Source organism: Protopterus annectens, chromosome 11.part0 (genome assembly GCF_019279795.1).
Source record: "Protopterus annectens isolate FY-2018-M chromosome 11.part0, PAN1.0, whole genome shotgun sequence".
Taxonomy (NCBI): domain Eukaryota; kingdom Metazoa; phylum Chordata; order Ceratodontiformes; family Protopteridae; genus Protopterus; species Protopterus annectens.
In genome coordinates this window covers 863,479,620-863,488,409 of record NC_056745.1, presented here as the reverse complement: position 1 = coordinate 863,488,409, position 8,790 = coordinate 863,479,620, and the positions used below count along the sequence as shown (strand labels likewise).

Genomic DNA, 8,790 nt, shown 5'->3' with positions numbered 1-8,790 from the left:
TCTCAATTCTCAACTTATTCTGAACTCCATTTGCTGCCATTACAACTGTCTTATCTGTACTCAGTCCATGAGCCTTCAGTTTTGTACTCCACTCCCATATCCTCTGCTGAAGTTCTTGGTCAGAGTCTGCCTTTGATGCCACATCATCTGCATAAAGCAACTTTGTTGATCTTTCAACCTGTTTGTAATATAGTCCATCACCAGTATGAACAGCAGTGGGCTCAGTTAAAAGAAAGAATTTTAGAGCATATTAGATATATAAGAAATCATGACATGAATAGTGCTTTATTTAAACATATTCATAGTTTTAGTGATCATTCTTTTCAGTTTTTAGTATTACAGTGTTTTAATTTTAGTAAAAGACATGGAGATTTAAATAATATTATAGAGAAATCTGAGAGTAGGTGGATAATGAAGCTACAAGCACACAGAACCCCTGGATTAAATACATTTGTACCTTTAAAACCTTTATTAAAGGAACGTAAATTGATTCATTAATTATCTAATGATTTATACTGATTCATTTTAATTGATTATGGTATATATTGAGCTTGTGCATATTTGTTTTGTGTCTGATGAAGTGCCGTGTTGTGGGCATGAAATCGCTTACATTTTAATAAAGGATCTGTTTTGTCTGAAGTCCTGGTGGTCCTGGATTGTTTTTGCTAGTTCCAGTTTGTGTTTTACATTCAGGACCTTTACTGCCTTGGTATATGTATATTTTTTGGTATTTTACATTAGTCACATGTTGGTCAATGGCCAGATTACTGACTACATACATTCCTAGATCCCTTACTACCGGGTCAACTCTTAAAGGTGTCTTATCGATAGAATAATTAGCTTGAGTGTCTGTTTTTCCAAAAGGCACTACAATGCATTTCTTGGCATTGAGTTTTAATCTGTGACTTTGACACCAGTAATTTGCTGTATTAGAGCCTCCTATAAGATGTTTGAGTCATATGGTGAATGCATGATAGCTCCCAGTTTGCAGTCATCTGTGAACTTGGTCAGCCAAAGGCCCTTGACATAAACCTTTCTTCTGAAAAGTAGATGCTAAATAGGAGTAGTCTCAGCACAAAGCCCTGAAGAATTCTGCTGGTGACCAGTCCCTTAAATGAGATGGTCTCACCTATTCTGAGTTCCTGAGTCCTGTCTGTGAGCCAGCTGGCAATCCAGTGAGTTATGTATGGGTGTATGTCTAGTTCAATAACACTGTCAACTATACCCAAGTGGGGTATTGTATCGAATGCCTTAACCAGGTCCAGATTGGTGGTATGCATAATTTTCTCCTCATCCATTGCCTTGGTAACCTTCTCAAAGAAGTCCACCAGGTTTAACAAGCATGACCTTCCCTTGACAAAGCCAAACTAGGTTGGGCCAATTGTCTGAGGGTTGACTATGTCTTTGTTGATCATCTCCTTGACAATTCATTCCATGGCTTTGCATATTAGACTAATCAGACTAATGGGTCTGTAGTTTCCAGATTCAGTTGATGATTCACCCTTGTGAAATGGAATAACTGCTGCAGTCCTCCATTCTCAAGGTATAAAGCATGTTTTGAGGCTATAATTGAAAAGCAATTCAAATGGTCCTGATATGTCATGTGTCAAGCTATTTAGGAGGCATCCTAGGATATTAATGAGTACCAGGTCAAGTATGTTTGAACCTTTTGGTGGGTGTGTTCACTATTTGGTCAAGGGTATTTGTACTAATGAAGTCCAGGAGTCATTGTACCTAGGAATTGGAGGCAGTGTATGATTCCTAGTCTATAGCAAGGTAATTAAAGTCTCCATGAATAGAGTACTTGGTTTAATGGTGGGTGTCTCCACTAGGTCTAAAAACGAGCTGTGGGATTCTTGGGACACAAAGGGTAATCTAGAATGTGCTAGAATATTGTATGGGGCTTTGTCTATAGTGAAATTCACATAGATAAACCCCAGGGCATCATCTTGTTTAACCAACCTGGACGTATACTTTTTGCTAATGTAGATTGAGAAACCTCCACCTTTTGCCCCTGTCTGTGCAGCTGATGTTATAAATGTGTGGAAGGCACTGAAGCCTTGCACTGCTGGAATATATTCTATGGATTTAAACCATGCCTCAGTAAAGGTACAGATGTCTTGTAGGGTATGGAGTTTCTTGTTTAGACACCTTGCACTGAGCAGTAACACCATAAGGTTTCTTTGGGCTTTATTTGCTATGTTTGTAGGTTTGGCAATTTGCCCTAAAAAAGGCTGTAAGGGGATGGATAAATTTTAAGCCAGTATTAGAAAGCCTAGGGTGGGCAGGTGCATACCATCCTTTACAAAGCAACGTGGTATGTTAACCATGTCCTCCCATGCTGACAGATATTTAATCCCCCCGGAAAGACATCAGAATATAAAAAAATTATTGAAGTCAATCATTTTTTGTTCATACTGTGGCATAATTCTTCGTGAAGGTGGAATACTGCTCAGTGCAAAAAACATGCCTGTCTAAGCCACATATTCAGACAGATCAATAATGTCGCTCATCGGGTGTACTTTTGAAGAAAGAAAGTTCACTACTTCAAACTCCAAAAGTACACCCACACTAACGCGAAAGTGCACTTTCACGAAAGTGCACTATAGCGAACCTGCTAGATCGAACGGGCTGGCAGTCATGGACCTTAGGGTTAGGGCACAGGTTAGGGTAAAGGGATAGTTAGTAGGGCTATCCCCTTACCTTGACCCATGCTCTAACCCTAAGGTCCGTGACTATCGCACCACAGTGGAAGACATTCTAAATCGGACTATGTCCTCCACTGTGGTGTAATAGTCATGGACCTTAGGATTAGGGCACTGGTTAGGGTAAGGGGATAGTTAGTAGGGCTATCCCCTTACCTTGACCCGTGTCCTAACCCTAAGGTCCGTGACTATCGCGCCACAGTGGAGGACATAGCCTGTTTTTCCATGTCCTCCATTGTGGTAGGGTAGGTTTGGTCTAGTGAGCTTAAGCAAAACTACACTTTCGTTAAAGTGGGGATGCACTTTCCCATTTCGAAAAAGTGAATTTTCCTTGTAGGAAAGTACACCCCTCTCATCATATAGTGCAGGGAGGTACATTTCAGGTCATTAATGCCCACATGAACTGTGACAGAAATATTGTGAAACCTGTGGTGTAAAGACGTGAGTGTGTAACTGTGTGGATCTTGGCTCCAGATAAACAACTATTTTCATCTTCTTCTTCAGTCTGGTGAGTGGGGCATCTGTGTGTCATACAATGGAGTCCCATAAAAATAAGAGTCCTTGGTAATGTGTTTGCTTGCCTTAAGGGCGTTGTCTTTGGGGTTCCAAAGAGTGTAGGTGTCTGTATGGTGCTTGGTGTTGCTTTTGATCAGTCCTTTAGAGATTGCTGAGGATAGGCATTGCTGTTTATAGACTTAAGAAATCATTCAGGTTTGGGAAGATTGTTTTTCACTGCCTCAGCATAATGTGGTCTATGTATATGATGGACACTGTTTGTGGTGGATGTAGTGTGTGTATTCTGAACAACCTTGTTTGTACATGAGATTTTTGCCTCCAGTGAAATTGTGTATGTGCATCTCTCACATACTGTGTTTGTTTGTTTCTTTAAGGATTAAATGGTTGTCTGTGAACATGAGACAATTGCTACATCATCTCAGGATGCCCATATTAACCAAGATGACTACAGAGACATTTGGAAATTGCATGTCCATGTTGTCTGGATCTGTATTTGAGTGGGCTACTGTAGGTTATGGACTGAGTTATATAGAAGTCTGCTTGGGTGGCCTGTGGGGTTTGGCACTATACTAGGATAGAGTGTACTAAGATTTAATAGTAGTACTATTTAACATGAAAACTAGCTGCTATAAGCTTGTCTCCATGCATTGGCTTTGTTTTTACCACACTAAGTTAAAAGTTTCAGTTTTAAGTGTAGTTTTTAAGAGATAAAATTTACTATCTAGGTATTTGCATCTGTACAGAGCACTGCTAACCTGTTAATGTAAAAATATCAAAAAAGATTGCTTGAGAGTGCAATGCTACAACAAAACAAAGCAACTTAATCAAATATCCGGACAAGGCAATTTAAGTATTGGGGACCTTTAGAATGATTTGAAGGGAAAACCAACAAAAGATGCAAAAATAAAGCAGTAACACTCTAAAACAGCTAACTGACGTGCAGAGCAATAAAACAAATCTCTTATCTGCCAAGGATGGAGCAGGATTAACTCAGGACCCTCACCTCCACCCCTTCACCTTCCCTGATAGCACCAACTTGAAAAATGGAGAAATGTTCCCAAAGAAGGAAATCATTGTTGGCATGGCATAAAGTTAAAAATCCCACTGGCAATGATCATTTCTGGCATATTTAGAATTCATACTGGCAATGATGTATTATTGAAAAAAGCTCTCAGCATTATGCTCCTATGTTCCTTGGCATCTTTTTTTTTGGATGACTGACGCTCAAGGAATTTCATCCCAAGCCCATGTGCAAAAATGGGAAAAGGGCTTGTGGATGGATGGATGGATGGATGGATGGATGGGTGGATGGACCTGTTGAGGCACCTATAAGTCACTGCTAATATTTGACTTCTAGTAGACAGTAGCCCTCACTACCATCTTTAATCAAAACTCATTGTCACGTGACTATAAGAAACTCACTTCTAAGAATAAAACCATTAACAGTGCAAGAAGTCACTATGTTTACAGTAAAACATTCAGTAAAAACACATAAGTGCAAATTTATGCAGCTCTTTCTGTCCACCATTAATATACCATCTCTTACACGTGTACAAAACTATGCCAACTTATTCTAAGCACTCAGAATAAATACTAGCTTTAAAGATTTCAAACTGAAAAACAACACTCTCTTATTTAGAGAGGAATAACTACTAATTTAGTGTTTTAAGTTTTGTTTAGAGAAGGAATGCAGAAAGGCCAAACATCTAATAATAATAAAGTTCAAAAGATAGACGGCCTGTAACACAGAAACTTAACAATGCATTCCTCAATGATATACCCCTGGATTCACGAATCCTCTGTGTAAGACTTAATAAGTCTTACTCGGAGGCTGCAGTTGAACGGTATGACGTCAGCGTGCCATGAATATTCATATGGGCACGCTGACTCAACCGTAACTCTTACACGGACCGAGTATGAAAGCAGGGGGTGTGTCCGACTGCTGAGCAGTCTAAATGTCCACGCCCCTGCAAGTGTAGTAAAAGCAAAATGTCAACACACAAGAGCGAGTTCGCTCAAATGTACTTGCACCCAACACCACACTCCCTGACACTGTAAACCCCCATCACAGTTATAAAAAATACAATATTTATTTTATTGTTTTTATAATCCATGATATAGCTGCCCGTATTTGCACGTGTGTGCACGGGTGTGCCCATTGCTTAGCTATAGTTAGCAATTCCGACATGGAAGTGTATAAGAAAGAATGTTTATGCAAATCACACTAAATTGCAATGGTGTAATGGTAGAGCGTATGCACAAAGAGGCGGCATTCACGGTTCGAGTCCCACCACTCCCCTTCTTATTTATGTTTTAAATCAGTATTTTAAATAATACCAGACATATATGATTAAAATTTTATTAAAAGCAGTGAAATGGCTAATGTATCAGTGAACAGAATATATATTTTTAAAGGATCCAGATATATAATAGCCTGCTGTTAAGCAGCGCTTTACCCAGCTAAACAGAGGTGCCCATAGTTTAATAGCACTTTACCCAGCTAAACAGAGGTGCCCATAGTTTAATAGCACTTTACCCAGCTAAACAGAGGTGCCCATAGTTTAATAGCGCTTTACCCAGCGCAATAGAGTTGCCCAAAGTTTAAAAGCGCTTTACCCAGCGCAATGTGTTTGCGCGGATGTGTGCGCCGTGCCAACCAGGGCACCGTAGGTCACCAGGGAGTAACGTAGAGCTAGGTTGCTTAAATGCAGCCACACCCCCTAGCCTGTCTAGACAGTATTAAAATAAAAGAGTGACAAGGTTCGAACCCAGGACCCTATGCATCATAATCAAAGCACAGAACCACTAAGTCATGACAGCTTAGGAGAAACAGCCACTATTAGCATACATATACTTAGAAATGGCAGATTAACCATTACTAAGCAGGTCTGCAGTCAGCTTAGAATTCTCAAAAATGGCCAATCACAAAAAAGTGCGGGAAATGCGGCATATTTAAGCCCGATAGGCGGGAATACTGATTGTGGTACCCATTTGCAGTCAGGATAGCAGGTGTCGGAGAGGGTAATCGCTTTAGAGCGCAAAGGTGGGGCATTGAGGAGTACAAATATATGGTTTGGCTCCTAGTCCACCAACATGAAGGCCGACTCAATCAGGGCCAGGTTCAATGGGGAGCATATAAGGCAGAGGCGTGGAACCAGTTGGCACATGATATTACCAGAGCCACAGGCATTCCAAGGACTGGTGAGCAGGTCTGTCACCACCATGCGGACCTGAAGCAACGAAAGGAGGACCAACTGAACTGATGGATCCAGGAGGCCCTTCATATGCCCAATGCCCCACTACTAAGTATCCATGTAATTAAGTATGTAAGAAATGCTATCCTAGCCTATAGTATGGATAGGTATGTTCCAATATCCCTTCATTTATATTACAGCTGCAGGTGTTCGTTCCGCGAATTGGCAAGCCTATGTTGATAGGCTGGTAAGGCTGTGCCACCAGGCAGGTTAGTAATTATTCAGCTGGTATTATTATAGAATATAAGTGATCCAGCCTGTAAAAGAGTTCAGTGTTGTAACCCAGTAATAAAGGTCAAATAAGCCTAGAATAAAGCTTCTGTTAGTATTCTAAGATCAGATAAGTGATGCAGCCTGTATTGTAATCCATTAATAAAGAGTAGACAAGTCTCAAATAGAGTTTCCACCTGTATTGTAATATCAGATAACTACTTCAGCCTGAAAATGAGTGTTCTAATCCGTCAATAAAGGATAGACAAGTCTTGAATACATCCTTGTATATACTGTCATATGAAATAAGTGAGTCAGCCGGAAAGGATTGTTATAACCCAGTAATAAATGTTAATAAAGCCTGGAATTAAGTACCATCCTGAAATGTAAATATAAAATAAGTGAGAGAGTGTGAGAAAGAGTTTGAAGCTACCAATAAAGGTGTAAGAAGTCTGGAATAAAGGTATACTGCATGCACTACATAATGAAATGAATGAGACAGCCACAACCAAAGAGTGAAATGTTTTTAATAAAGTACAATATGTGGGACTGTGTCCGTCCCACATTTTGGATATGTTGTTGTACCCTTGCATTATGGAGATAGTATGGTTGTATGAAATGCTGAACATCCACAGTTGTCTAGGCCCATATAAACTGGCTGATGGGAATGCCAGTATCTCAGAAGAATATTTATAGTCCTCAACTGTTTCATGTATAGTATGTACATGTTAATCCGGTACATGAGCAGCTTGTGCTTATGATCCCACAAATGTCAGTGTGTTGCTAGAACTGTACGTAACTGTTCAAATGTAGCAGGATACTTTACCTGAACACAGCCAGATATGAACAAATATGAATACAAATGGAATGTACATTAATGTAGCAGTAACATCTCCATCACCAACATTTCTAAGGTTACATACAGGGAACTGTACTAATACATGTAGGGGATATATATCTGCATCTAGTAGGAATGTACAGTATACGTATAGGTATTTTAAGTTGTTAATGTAATATTTTACCACCCTACGTTATGTTCACAAATTATGCCATTCCACACCAAACTGGGTATGTGTATTCACAATTAATTCCTTTGGACATTTGTCCTGTTGGTTTATACATATCTGAATGTACATTGATGCATGTGCCCTGTTCACATATCCAAACCTGATGGCCTGTTGCCACCAATCAACCCTGCATGCTGTTGGAATGTCCACTGTTGTTCTAAATATGCATGTGTTATGCTTGCTGTTCAACGTTTGGAATTCATGTGTGTTTGGTTAATGGGAATACTAATGCATGCTGTTACAACTAATTTGGAATGGTGTTGTTTGTTACTAACCCAAAATGCCATTAAATACTGCTAAACATAGGACAACTGGGAAGGCGGGTGCCAGCGGACCCACCTCTCCCATCTCAGCTGGTGATTGCACCTGGCACCAGTGCCAAGCCCAGGACCTCTTCCTCCGGTGGCCCTGTGCCACCTTCGGTTGGAAGCGCTGCAGGGGATGGGGCTCGCCCCCCCTCTGCAAGCGTGGCCGGAGGAGAGCCTCCACTCCCCCTCCAAAGGGTCCGGTCTGTGGTGCGTAGTGAGATCAGGCATTCCGTGACTGATCCCCTACACCAGCTTGAGGCAAGAGTGGCGCAACTCACAGGTGTGCCTGCCCCTCCTATCCAGCCCACAGCACAGCCTCGGCCTGGGCTGTGAAGGTGCAGTGGTAACTGCCCATGGGTGGGGATCTCAGTTCCACTGTTGCCATCTGTGGGTTATTGGGCTTGCGATATCCAAGCATCCATCCCCGTCAATTGTGTGTACCCACCACATGTGTCATACTCCGCCCCTGTATGCGTCTTGTTTGTCTTGTCTGTTAACCTCCCCAACCCACCTCCCCCAATATTCCTACTTCCTTTACCTCACATTCCACTCATACCTGAAAAAAAAAGAAAAAGGGCAATCTGTACCTGCAAAAAAATTACGCCCCATACATAGCTGCCCATTTCGCACACATGTCTGCTGGACATGTAAACTGATAATTACAATTTGCTGTACAACATGCTTTGTTGTCCTCACTCCTCTCTCAGGGGTGGAAGGTTTCAAATCTCAC

General features: G+C 41.0%; 1 protein-coding gene across 5 annotated transcripts in view; it reads right to left on the bottom strand.

Moving 5' to 3' along the window:
* Positions 1 to 8,790, bottom strand: part of SLC16A7 (solute carrier family 16 member 7) — a 1,124,843-nt gene that overhangs the window by 613,422 nt on the left and 502,631 nt on the right. The gene's annotated exons all lie outside the window — the stretch shown is intronic.